General features: G+C 41.2%; 1 long non-coding RNA gene across 1 annotated transcript; it reads right to left on the reverse strand.

Annotated features, from left to right (window-relative positions):
- Positions 1-2,260: 2,260 nt before the first annotated feature.
- On the reverse strand, positions 2,261-8,384 carry LOC143272547 (uncharacterized). The gene is made up of 3 exons (XR_013050195.1): positions 7,533-8,384; positions 4,715-6,617; positions 2,261-3,529 (listed from the first exon to the last, which is right to left on the reverse strand). It is a non-coding gene; the product is annotated as an uncharacterized LOC143272547 (long non-coding RNA).
- Between the last annotated feature and the right edge of the window lie 2,609 nt (positions 8,385-10,993).

Consider the following 10,993-nt stretch of genomic DNA (forward strand, 5'->3'; position numbering starts at 1 on the left):
TGTTGTATAAGCTAAGCTGGGAACTGTCATCTCTGGAATTATTAGTTTTTTTATTTGTGGTAATCTGTTGCTGGAGGGCTTCTCTCCAGGTTCCACCAAGCCCCACAGTCCCACAATCCACATATAAAATAATCACTCAGATGCTTATATTACTTATAAACTGCATGGCCATGGCAGGCTTCTTGCTAACTGTTTTTATATCTTAAATTAACCCATTTCTATAAATCTATACCTTGCCACGTGGCTGATGGCTTACCGGCGTCTTTACATGCTGCTTGTCCTGGCGGTGGCTGCAGTGTCTCTCCCTCCTTCTTCCTGTTTCCCCAATTCTCCTCTCTCCTTGTCCTGCCTATACTTCCTGTCTGGTCACTGGCCATCAGTGTTTTATTTATATAGGGCAATATCCACAGCACTTCCCCTTTTCTTCTTTTTTTAAAAAGGAAGGTTTTAACTTTAACATGGTAAAATTACATATAACAAAACAATTATCAAGCAAGAATTACAGTTACAATATTAAAGAAGATATCCTATCTATCGTATATTTGTGAGTTTAAGGTTTTATATCTAACTTATCTTTTATCATAACTAAGGAAAATTGTAAGTATGTAGTCTTTAATTACATCAAAGACCTCAGAAGGATATAATACTACCTGGGAAATGGGAGAAGGATGCAAGCAACTTTCGGGAGTCTTGCAGGGTAGACAGAGACAGCTGACAGCCTGGACAGTTATCCAAAGTTCTCCTGTAAAGTTGGGGCATTTGTCTACAGCCCACAGGCCTAGAGTCTCTCATTCACTTTTCTCTGTGTTCTGTAGAATGTCTGGCAGTTTCCTCTGTGAAGCAGGAACCTGAAGGACCATTTTATCAAGCAAAGTTCAGTGGTCACCTTCCTATGGGTCCTGCATGTCCAGTTGATCAAGCAGTCCAGGCAAGAACAGTTTCTTACCCAAATGGCTACTTTTACCAAGGTGAAGATAAACTTCTTATGGAGTGTCTTCAATGCCCATCCTCCTCTCCGAAGTAAATCCATTGCAGACATGTCTCACTGTCCAGAATGTCTAAATTTTTTAAACATTTTAAATGCCATATTCTGTAGGTCTTTGAAGTCTTTAAAGACTACCTATCTATCTGAAATATATCTATGTATACCTAGAAGACTTAACTAACATGGCTATAAATATGATTATCATAGATGACTAATTATTAATCTATTTCTTAATTATCCATTACAATTTTAAATGAGTTACATAAACATAATACCTCAAACAAGAATAGAAATATATATATGTGTATATGTATATATATACAGCATAACAAAATTAACTTCAAGTTTGTATCGATAAACTAAAATTTATACCAATGTAAAACATTTTAAACATAAACTAAAATCTATACCAATGTAAAACATTTTAAACAAGTTGTTCTTTAAAAGTAGGTTCATTAATCTACACTTTTATCTTATCATCTCTATATCCTATATATCTATATCATATCCCCTTTTCTTTTTTAGAAAGAGATGGCATTTATAATCAACCTGTTTTAAATAAAACTATTGGTTTTTCCCTGTCCCACACCAGAGGGCTCTTCTGATTTGGAACACAAGAATCTCTTAACCATTTTTTTTTTAAGCAATATGTCTGGGTTTAGATGGGGAGTGAGCCAATTCCACCTCTAAAGCCAGCTTGGTATATTTGGGAATTTGGGCATAGCATCTCTTACTACTTCCTGCTGGAGGGGGGCGCTGTATCTTATGGGGATTCAAAGAAAATTTTAGGCCTATGGGGTAGTCCTTGAGGCTGTATTGTGGGAGCCAGTTGCCTTGAAACCATTCTGGATGTTGGATCATCTAGGCCATGGTGTCATCGGAGATCTTTCAGGGAGTCTTGGCTGGTCAAACCTGATGTATCTTAATCTGGAACAAATCCATAGCCTCTGGCTTTCTGTGGAAACAAAAGCAGAACCTCTTTTCCAAAGTAACATATCCTTATATCCAAATTTTGAAGTCAAGGTACCTTTAAAATTTACATTTTGGCATAACTGAACAGCTTTTACAATCAAATGGTTTTTTTTTAGTTACAAATATCAAAGACAACATAATCCAGATTTTCTGTGTGATAGCCATCTTTATGTGGCTTATTACCTTTACTTTTTTTAAACACTTTATTTTTAGATACTATTTGTTTATTTTTTGTCTTTTAAGCCTATGTACATTTTTACATATATTATAAACTATTTCATCTGAATCAGTCTTATTGCGAACCTATTGCTTTAAACTGTAGCCTTCTAAGCCTGAAACGGTGCTGTGGCTGCGGGCTCCGCCCCCTTTAGCTTTTTAACATGGCGGTGGTACATTTTCTCCAGCTCTGGAAGTCATCAAGTCTCAGAAATAGTAGGTCTACGCTTTTATCAAAGCAGCATGTAGCCCAGAAACCTCTTTTTTTTTTTTAAATAGTAGTAAAGACTAAATCTACCACACAGCATAATGTGCCGCTGGCAGACGCCTCATTCCTGCCATACTGCTGGTCAAACGCACACGCCAGGAACCCGCCAGTGTTTAAACCTGCATTTTGCGGAGTCTAGCTGCCCATATGAGACAAGAAGCAGGAACCTGGTTTTGGCTCTGTTTAGAATTGGGTTATTAAATATTCTCAGGTTTAAGGTGGAAACTCGAGCCATTAGGTGCTATTTGTTGCTGGAGGTCTTCTCTCCAGGTTCCACCAAGCCCCACAGTCCCACAATCCACATAAAAAATAGTCACTCAGACGCTTATATTACTTATAAACTATATGACCATGGCAGGCTTCTTGCTAACTGTTCTTATATCTTAAATTAACCCATTTCTATAAATCTATACCTTGCCACATGGCTGGTGGCTTACCGGCGTCTTCACATGTTGCTTGGCCTGCAGTGGCTGCAGTCTCTCCCTCCTTCTTTCTGTTTCCCCAATTCTCCTCTCTCCTTGTCCTGCCTATACTTCCTGTCTGGTCACTGGCCATCAGTGTTTTATTTATATAGAGCGATATCCACAGCAGTAATCAGCCAGTGCTCTTGATTTTTAGTAGCTCCTTTGTCCATTTTCTTGTTGTTGTTTGTTGGTTTGCTTGCTCGCTCACTTGCTTGCCTGCTTGTTTTTATAAGAGGAACTCTGGGAGCAAGCACCAGGAGTGTAAAGCATACCTCCTGGAGGATGATGGGATGGGACTCCGGGGCTGTCGTTATGGGGGGCAGCCTGTTTGGATGTCTGGTCTGTCACTTGGTTCTCCCAACTTACTCAGTCTTGACTCGGTGAGCCCGACAGCACTTCACTGCCCCCGCTAGGTCCCAGACAGCTGTCAAGAGCTTGAGAATTTGGTCTCTGTTTTAAACATTTTTGTCCACTGGGGTAAGCAGTCCTCTTTCTCAACACAATACATTGTTCCTTTGAGTCTCTTGGTGTAAGGGGCTGTTTTCTCTGCTGTAGGCTTCAGATCCCATCAGCAAAAGGTTTCATATCTGAATTGGAAAGCAGTTCATCCAGGACTTAATCCAGCTGTGAGGAGAAAATCTCTTTTATAATTTCTCCACAATTATGATAGGACTCTCCCTCCCCGTTAGGCAAGTATGTGGCCAGATAACAGTATTCTTGGTGAGAGGAGGGCCAGCATTTTCTTTAGCTGACACACTAGAATGCTGCAGACTACAGTCTGGCAAAGCTGCCCAGCAGGATGAAGCTGGTGAGCGAGCGTTTCATCAGGGCAGGTGCCACAGAAGGGGCAGGATGAACGATCTTGAAACTGCCTCAGAGCCATGTGGCAGCGACAAGTGGAACTGGTAGCAAGGCAGCATCACAGGCAAAGTTTCATCCTCTGGGGAAGCTAATGAGGATTCTTCCTCGGTATCTTAAGGCTTATAACAGTCTGCAATCCGTGTGCTCTGGCACTGGGAAAGTTCTGAAAGTGAAGCCATCCCAGAGGGTCTTGGGCCAAGAGACACCATGAGTGGGAACTGGCCTGAGTGACCAAGTGTCCCATACAGACCTCTGGGACTCTTGATCAGAGTCAAATCTAGAGTTCCTTCTTATGGCCAGCTGCCATCAAAGAGAAGCCAATCAATTTCACAGTCTTTAGTTTGGAGGGCTTCACCTTTACTTCACAGCCAGTGGTAAATTCTCTTTCAAAGTTGTCCAGCAAGGTTAGCAGGACCTTGCAGGTCTCACTTGGAGACTGTAATCCCATGACTGCAGAGCTCTCTAACCATGAGTTGAGGGAATTTACTCGTGCCTGGCCCCATGTGGTGCTTAGGGTGGGACGGAGAAGAGCCACTTCTCCCACAGGCAGGTGCCTGCCTGACTAGCAACCTTGCCGAGGCTTAATTTGTCTTTGTGAGTCTTTTATCTTGTGCTCAGTCACCTCCTATTATGGGAATTGAGTGCCTGTTCAAAAGAAAGGAACTCATCAGAACCACAGGTTGGGGGCCAGTCAGATCTTTTAGCCACAGAGCTCTGGGGCCATTCCAAGTATTTACTCATTTATTTAGAAGTTGTATGTTTTCCTTTTTAAACTACTAGTCTATTTGTCCATAGACCAATCTGCCTTTTCTTTGGAGACTATTGCCACTTAGGCATCCCCTGGAAACTCTGGATGCAGTTCTCTATAGGGTGATCAAGTCCTTGTATGCTCTTTTGGCCTATACCCTGCCCCCTAGGCAGGGAGCTGGAGAGGTGGAAATCCCTTACCTGGTCTTGACTTGCAGCCTAGTCTCCTCTTCTTCCACTTGGAGACTCTGATCCTGGGTCTCACAGTCCCCTTGGGCACTGGAAGGGGACCCCAGAATCCCATCAAGGTACACACTTCCTAGTTCCAGAGACCTTAGTGGGCTGAGAAGCACCAGATTGGACCAACTGGGGTAATGTTGAGGAGAGCTCACTGGGGAGGGGGGAGTTTCCAGGAATCATTTTGGAATGAGCTCTTAACATGAGAGTAGAGGAGAGGAGATGTCAAGGTGGATGGAAATCTTTTAGAATCTAAACAAGCCCTGTTGACTGAACACATTAGGACTCCCACCATCCACAGCCCCAAAGGAGCCTGCTTCCTAGGGAGATAATGCTTGAACTAGCCAAACAAACGCACAACATGGTGGGCCTCCGGAACACAAAACAGCTTAAATCAGAGCACTTATCACACAGCAGGTATTCAGGGAGAGTTCTATCTCAGATGCACCTCTGGAGGCCTTCCTGTTCACTTTGCTTTAGTTATCTGACGTTTTGGTTTTGTGTATTTAGCTGTAACTGATTCTGTGGGATTATTTTTAAGTCTGCATAAATTAGTGTACAGTTAAATTAAAATAATATCTAGATTTGGCTGTTTGTAGGTTTCTCTTGCTTTCCATTTTAAGGGCCTGCTAATGAGAGAGAAAAAAGGGAAGATTGGTTGACTCAATATCTCTCCCACTCTCTCCCTCTCCCTCTCTCTGTCTCTCTCTTTGTTGTTTGAAACAACCCAACAATCCAGACTGGCCTTGAACTCCTAATTCTCCTGCCTCCATCTCTCCTGTGCTGAGATAACAAAGGCCACCATACCCAGAGGCCACCACGCCTGCCTCCTACAGTCACTTTGGAGAACATTTTAAATAATTTTGAAAAGCAATGTTTAGAAAACAGTTGAAATAAGACCCTGGATTTGATTCTTAGTGTAAATGGAGGTGGAGTTTTTCTGTCCCAACCGCCCAGTCCCAAATAAACATACAAAAGCTTATATTATTATAAAATGATCAGCCAATAGCTCAGGCTTGTAACTAACTAGCTCTTACATTTTAAGTTAACCCATATTCCTTATTTATGCTCTGCCACATGACAGCACCTTTATTACCATGGCAGTTCATCTCCTGTTCCCTCTGCTCTGGCCGGCGACTCCTGACTCTGCCTTTCTCCTTCCCATCATTCTTAGTTGTTGTCCTGCTTATACTTCCTGCCTGGATACTGGCTAATCAGTGTTTTATTATATCAGTTCCAGTGACAAATCTTTACAGTGTACATGAGGATTATCCCACAGCATTTCACCCTTTTGTCTGATTAAAAAGGAAGGTTTTAACTTTAACATAGTAAGATTATTATAGCAGAAACAGTTATTAAGTAAGAATTAGTCACAATATCTAGTCTATTTGTATTTGACAAAATCAGAGAAGACATTTAATTATCCATCCTATCTTGGTGAGTTCAAAGTTTTATGTCTAATTTACCCTTTTATCATAACTAAGAAAAATTATAACTATGAGTATCTAGTCTTAACTCCATCAAAGACTCTGGGAGGATGAAATGTTATCTAATGACAGGGACATCAGGCTTCCTGGACAATCACCCAAAGTTTCTCTGCAATGTTGTGGCATCCTTCTTTGACCTATAGGCCTGGGATATCTGACAGACATTTCTGTGAAGAGGGAAATTTGAAGAACTGTCCTACCTTGCTTTGACAAAGTTTGACAGTCACCTTTCTTGTGTCCTGCTCATCCAGTTTGGACAGTATATTGTCAGCAATTGAGGTAGGGCAGTTTCTTTGCCCACATGGCTAGCTATATAGTTTTTTTGATGCCCATCATCTTCTCAGAAGTACATTGGTGCTGCTAGGAGCAGATGTATCTCACTGTCATGAAAAGCCTTAGGTTATTAAACATATTAAATGTTGTATTCTGTAGGTCATTGAAGCATTTAAAGACCATGTATCTATCTAAATATATTTGTGTATGACCTTGAAAACATACCTAATATGACTATAAGTTTGACTATTATAGATGACTGTTAATCTGTATTTCTTAATTATATATTACATTTTAAAGAGCTGCATAAACATAATACTCTAAACAAGAGTAGAAATATGCATACAATATAACAAAATTAACTTTAAATTTGTATCAATAAACCAAAATCCATACCAATGTAAAATATGGAAGATTAATAGTTGTTCTTTGGATTAAAATAGATCGAATAATCTGCCCTTTTATCCTATCATTTCTATATCACCCCCTTTTATTTTTTAGAACAAGATCCCTGAATCTAATCTCTTTTGTTTAGCTTTTTTCCTGACTATTGCCCATGACAACTTGTAATCACTCCCTAAAATGATAATAAATGTCTATAACCCTTTTTTTGGAATCTGGTTGTAGTTTTCTAGACTGCTTCTGTTGATTAGGGGTGCTGGTGATCTTTGGGGGACTCTGAGGGGGGAGGAAAATTATATTACTGAGTCTTTAGAATACTGGAAGAAAGAACTGAAAATTCCAGCCAGTCTAGGTGAGACCGTGAAAGAAAATACTAGAAAGGAAAAAGGGAGAAGAGGGGAAGGAGGGGTTAAAGGGGAAATGAGATGGGGAGAAGAAAGGAGAAAGAAAAAGAGGAGAAAAGGGAAAGGGAGAGGAGGAAAGAAACTACAGGAAGGAGGTGAGCCTTGGAGGGAGGGGGAAGGGATGTAAACAGTCCTAGAGTGACTCCATGGATTTCTTTTTAAGATTTTATTAGCATGTATTAATTACATATAATAACGGGGTTCATATTTTCATACCTGAACACCCTTCTCTCTCCCACTTCCTCTTCCCGACAAGCACCTTCCTTCTACGTTTTGAGTCTTTGTATGACTCAGTGAGTTTTAAGCACCCTCCTACCCTTGTCCTGCACTTCCTTGATGCCCTTCAAGGACAGCCAGTTATTCACGCTGTGAGCTTTGCTACCTAGAGCGTTAATAAGTAGCACATTACTAACAAGGTTGCTGCTGTGTAGGGAGCAGTACTCCCATTGGCTCAAGATGAAGGTGCCAAGGACACTGTGGTCCCAGAGGAAATCAGCTGTTAAAGACCTATTCGTCAAGGGTCTAAGGAACTCTGGAATTTTCTACAACTCAACTTCCAACTGAAGCTGCTTCTTTCTCCACAACCACTTCCCTTTAGGAATTTCTCCCACTGATACCCTCGGCCAGTGTCCTCCAGTTCCTCCACACTCTGTTAGCTTCTGTTGCTGACTCTGCTCCACAACCTCTTGTCCTGGCTCCCCATCTTCCTTCCTCCCTTCTCCCACAGACCTTCAGAGGACATTTCTGCCACTGCCCCTCCCAACATCTGCACCTTCCCTCACATCCAGTTGAGTAGAAGGCAATGTGCCTCCCTGTCTTCCCTTTGCTTCTCTACTTTGGTAACTACACGATAGAGAGAGCAGCTGTTCTCTAAAGAAGGAATTGTACTTGCCTCTACAGCCACTTAAACCCTTTCAGTGGCTTGCTCACTGCCCTCAGAACAATCGGTGAATCTTGGCTACTCTACTGAATCCATTCAGTTCTCTGCCCATGTTGATCACTGCACCAGGCCCAGAAACATACAAACTAAGCTGGTGTCACACTGAGACCCTCTCTGTTTTCCCACAGCACCCACCCCTTGCCTTCCTTTGGCTGACCACTTTCTCCCCTGCAAGCATCTGTTGAGAAGTCACTCTGGGTGAGGTTTGATGCCCCATCCTGTAATCCCAGCACTTGGGAGATAGAGACAGGAGGCTCAGAAGTTCAAAGCTATCATCAGGTTGGAGACAAGCTTGAGGTATAAAAGACCCTATCTCTGGGCCCACCAAAACAAGGTCTGCATAGGCACAGGTCATCCATGTACTTGTTTCAAACCACAGACTGCAAGCGTCCCTTTAAAACTTCACCACCAGCAACTGGGCACTGTATGTTGTTAATATTTACTGAATAACTGAAGCACCCTGGTGACTGAGCATTCTGTTGTGTTTTGCAAGGTGCTTATTAACTTCCTAGAGAAATGGGCCTGTGTCCCATTATGTTAATCCTTCACCCTACTCCCAGCCCTGCTCACTAGCTGCCTCCATTGTCTCTAGAGAATACAAAAGAGGCTTTCCTAACTCCTACCTGTACCCTATTTTTCTGTTTTTCTATTAACTTAAAGGCTCACAAAAAGTAGTTTTCTTTTTAAACATTTGTTTAAAATATTTAAGCAATATTTTTTAAAAGTATGTGGAATAAAAAAAAAATCTTGTACTTGGAAAGCAGAGGTAGGAGGATTGCAAATAAGAACTAGCCTGAGATTAGAGGGTGTAGTTCAATGGTATGTTTGCCTAGCATGTGCAAACTCCCTATGACACATAATAAAAATATATCATAAATTTACCAGTTGGGGTGCTGGGGAAATGGCTCAGCAGTTAAGAGCTCTTATCGCTCTTCCAGAGGACTTGGGTTTGATTCCCAGGATCCACGTGGTGGCTCACAACAATCTGTAACTCCAGTCCCAGGGGATCTGACACCCACTTCTGGCCTTGACAGGCACCCAGCATGCACATTATACAGACATACAGGCAGGGGAAAAAACTGTACATATAACATGGCAATAGTAATAACAATAATAAAACCTTTGGAGGTTCTAAATTTGGTTTGGGGTGTTTGTCTGTTTGTTTTGTTGTTTGGGGACCTCCACTATGTGAGTCCCAAGGATTAAATGTAGGCATCAGGCTTGGCAGCAAGTACCTTAACCCACTGGGTCTCCTTATCAGCCCTGGTTTGTTTAGGTTTGGTTTTGTTTTGTTTTGTTTTGTTTTTGCTTTGCTTTGCTTTGCTTTGCTTTGCTTTGCTTTGCTTTGCTTTGCTTTGCTTTGCTTTTTTGTTTTGTTTGAGACAGGGTCTCACTATGCAAGTTCAGGACAGTCCATCTGCCTCAGCCTCTTGAGAGTTGGGATCACAGTAACAAAACTCTACAGCTGGTGAAATCTACCAGTTTAAGTTCACAGTTCAACATTATTAAGCAAGTTCACAATGCTGTCTATAACATAAGTCACCCTCCCTTCTCCCAGCAACCCCTTCCAATTTCTATTTCTGTGCTTTTTTTCTGTTTTGTTTTGTTTTGTTTTGTTTTGTTTTGTTTTACTGTTTTAGAAAGCTCATAAGTAGGATTCCACCGTATTGTGTCTCTGTGAATTGTTTCTTTTACTTAGCACAATGTACTCAAGGGTTATCTATGAGATTGCTTGTAATAACGATTATTTTTTTCTTGCAGTAAGCAGGGATTGAACTTGACACCTTATGTTTGTTAAACAGTGGCCAGGCTGTAGTTCCAGCTCTCCTTTTACCTTTTAAATTTGAGGCAGGGCAACCCAAGTCAGAAGCTCATTTTTTTTTAATAAAAGGGGGACCTGCAGGGTCCTGGCCCCCGTTTTGGGTAACTGTTGCCTTGCTTGCAGACTTTGACCTTGATATCCTCCCTATGCTAATTCCCTGCCAGGTTCCACCCTCCTGAATGCTTAAGGAAAGTTCCTTGTCTGTGTATCCTGAATACTGGGCATTAACAGCTTAGATGCAAGATTATAAAACATCAGTAGTGAACTTCTGCCCTCCGGGGTCCTCCCATTGTGCTGTAAGCCTGTATTTAAGACCTCCTACCCCCCTCAAGAAATGACATTCGACATTTAAAATTTAAATATATATATATATATATAATTGAATGAATACTGCAAATGTAATCTATGAATACCACAAATGTGATTAACATCATGAGTGTAAGTAATGAATATAATGAGTATAATTTTAAAATAAATAAAAATAAAATAAAAAAATTGAGGCAGGGCCTTTCTGGTTTGCATAAGCTGGCTTGGCACCCACTCTGTAGCCAGAGCAGACCTAGAACTTATAAACCCCCTGCCTCAATGTCCTAAGTAGCTGGTTTTCCTCTCTTTAAAAGTTGTATATATCATATATGCCAAATTTCTTTATCTAGTCATCTGAGTTGCTTCTGCATTTTAGCTGCTATGAAAAGTGTTCCACTGAACAGGCATAGGCACACATCTCTTCAAGATCTGCTTTGGAATCTTTTGGATATGTTTACAGAATTAAGAGTGCTGGATCATGTGTGCACTAGTTTTTCCCCTGCTATAACAAAGTACCTGAGACAGGCTACTTTATAAAATAAAATGATTTACCTTGCCTCATGTTTCTAGAGGTACACAGTTCCAAGCATTTGCTTGGGCTTTTACAGG

This window comes from Peromyscus maniculatus, chromosome 3 (assembly GCF_049852395.1).
Source record: "Peromyscus maniculatus bairdii isolate BWxNUB_F1_BW_parent chromosome 3, HU_Pman_BW_mat_3.1, whole genome shotgun sequence".
NCBI classification, from domain to species: Eukaryota; Metazoa; Chordata; class Mammalia; order Rodentia; family Cricetidae; genus Peromyscus; species Peromyscus maniculatus.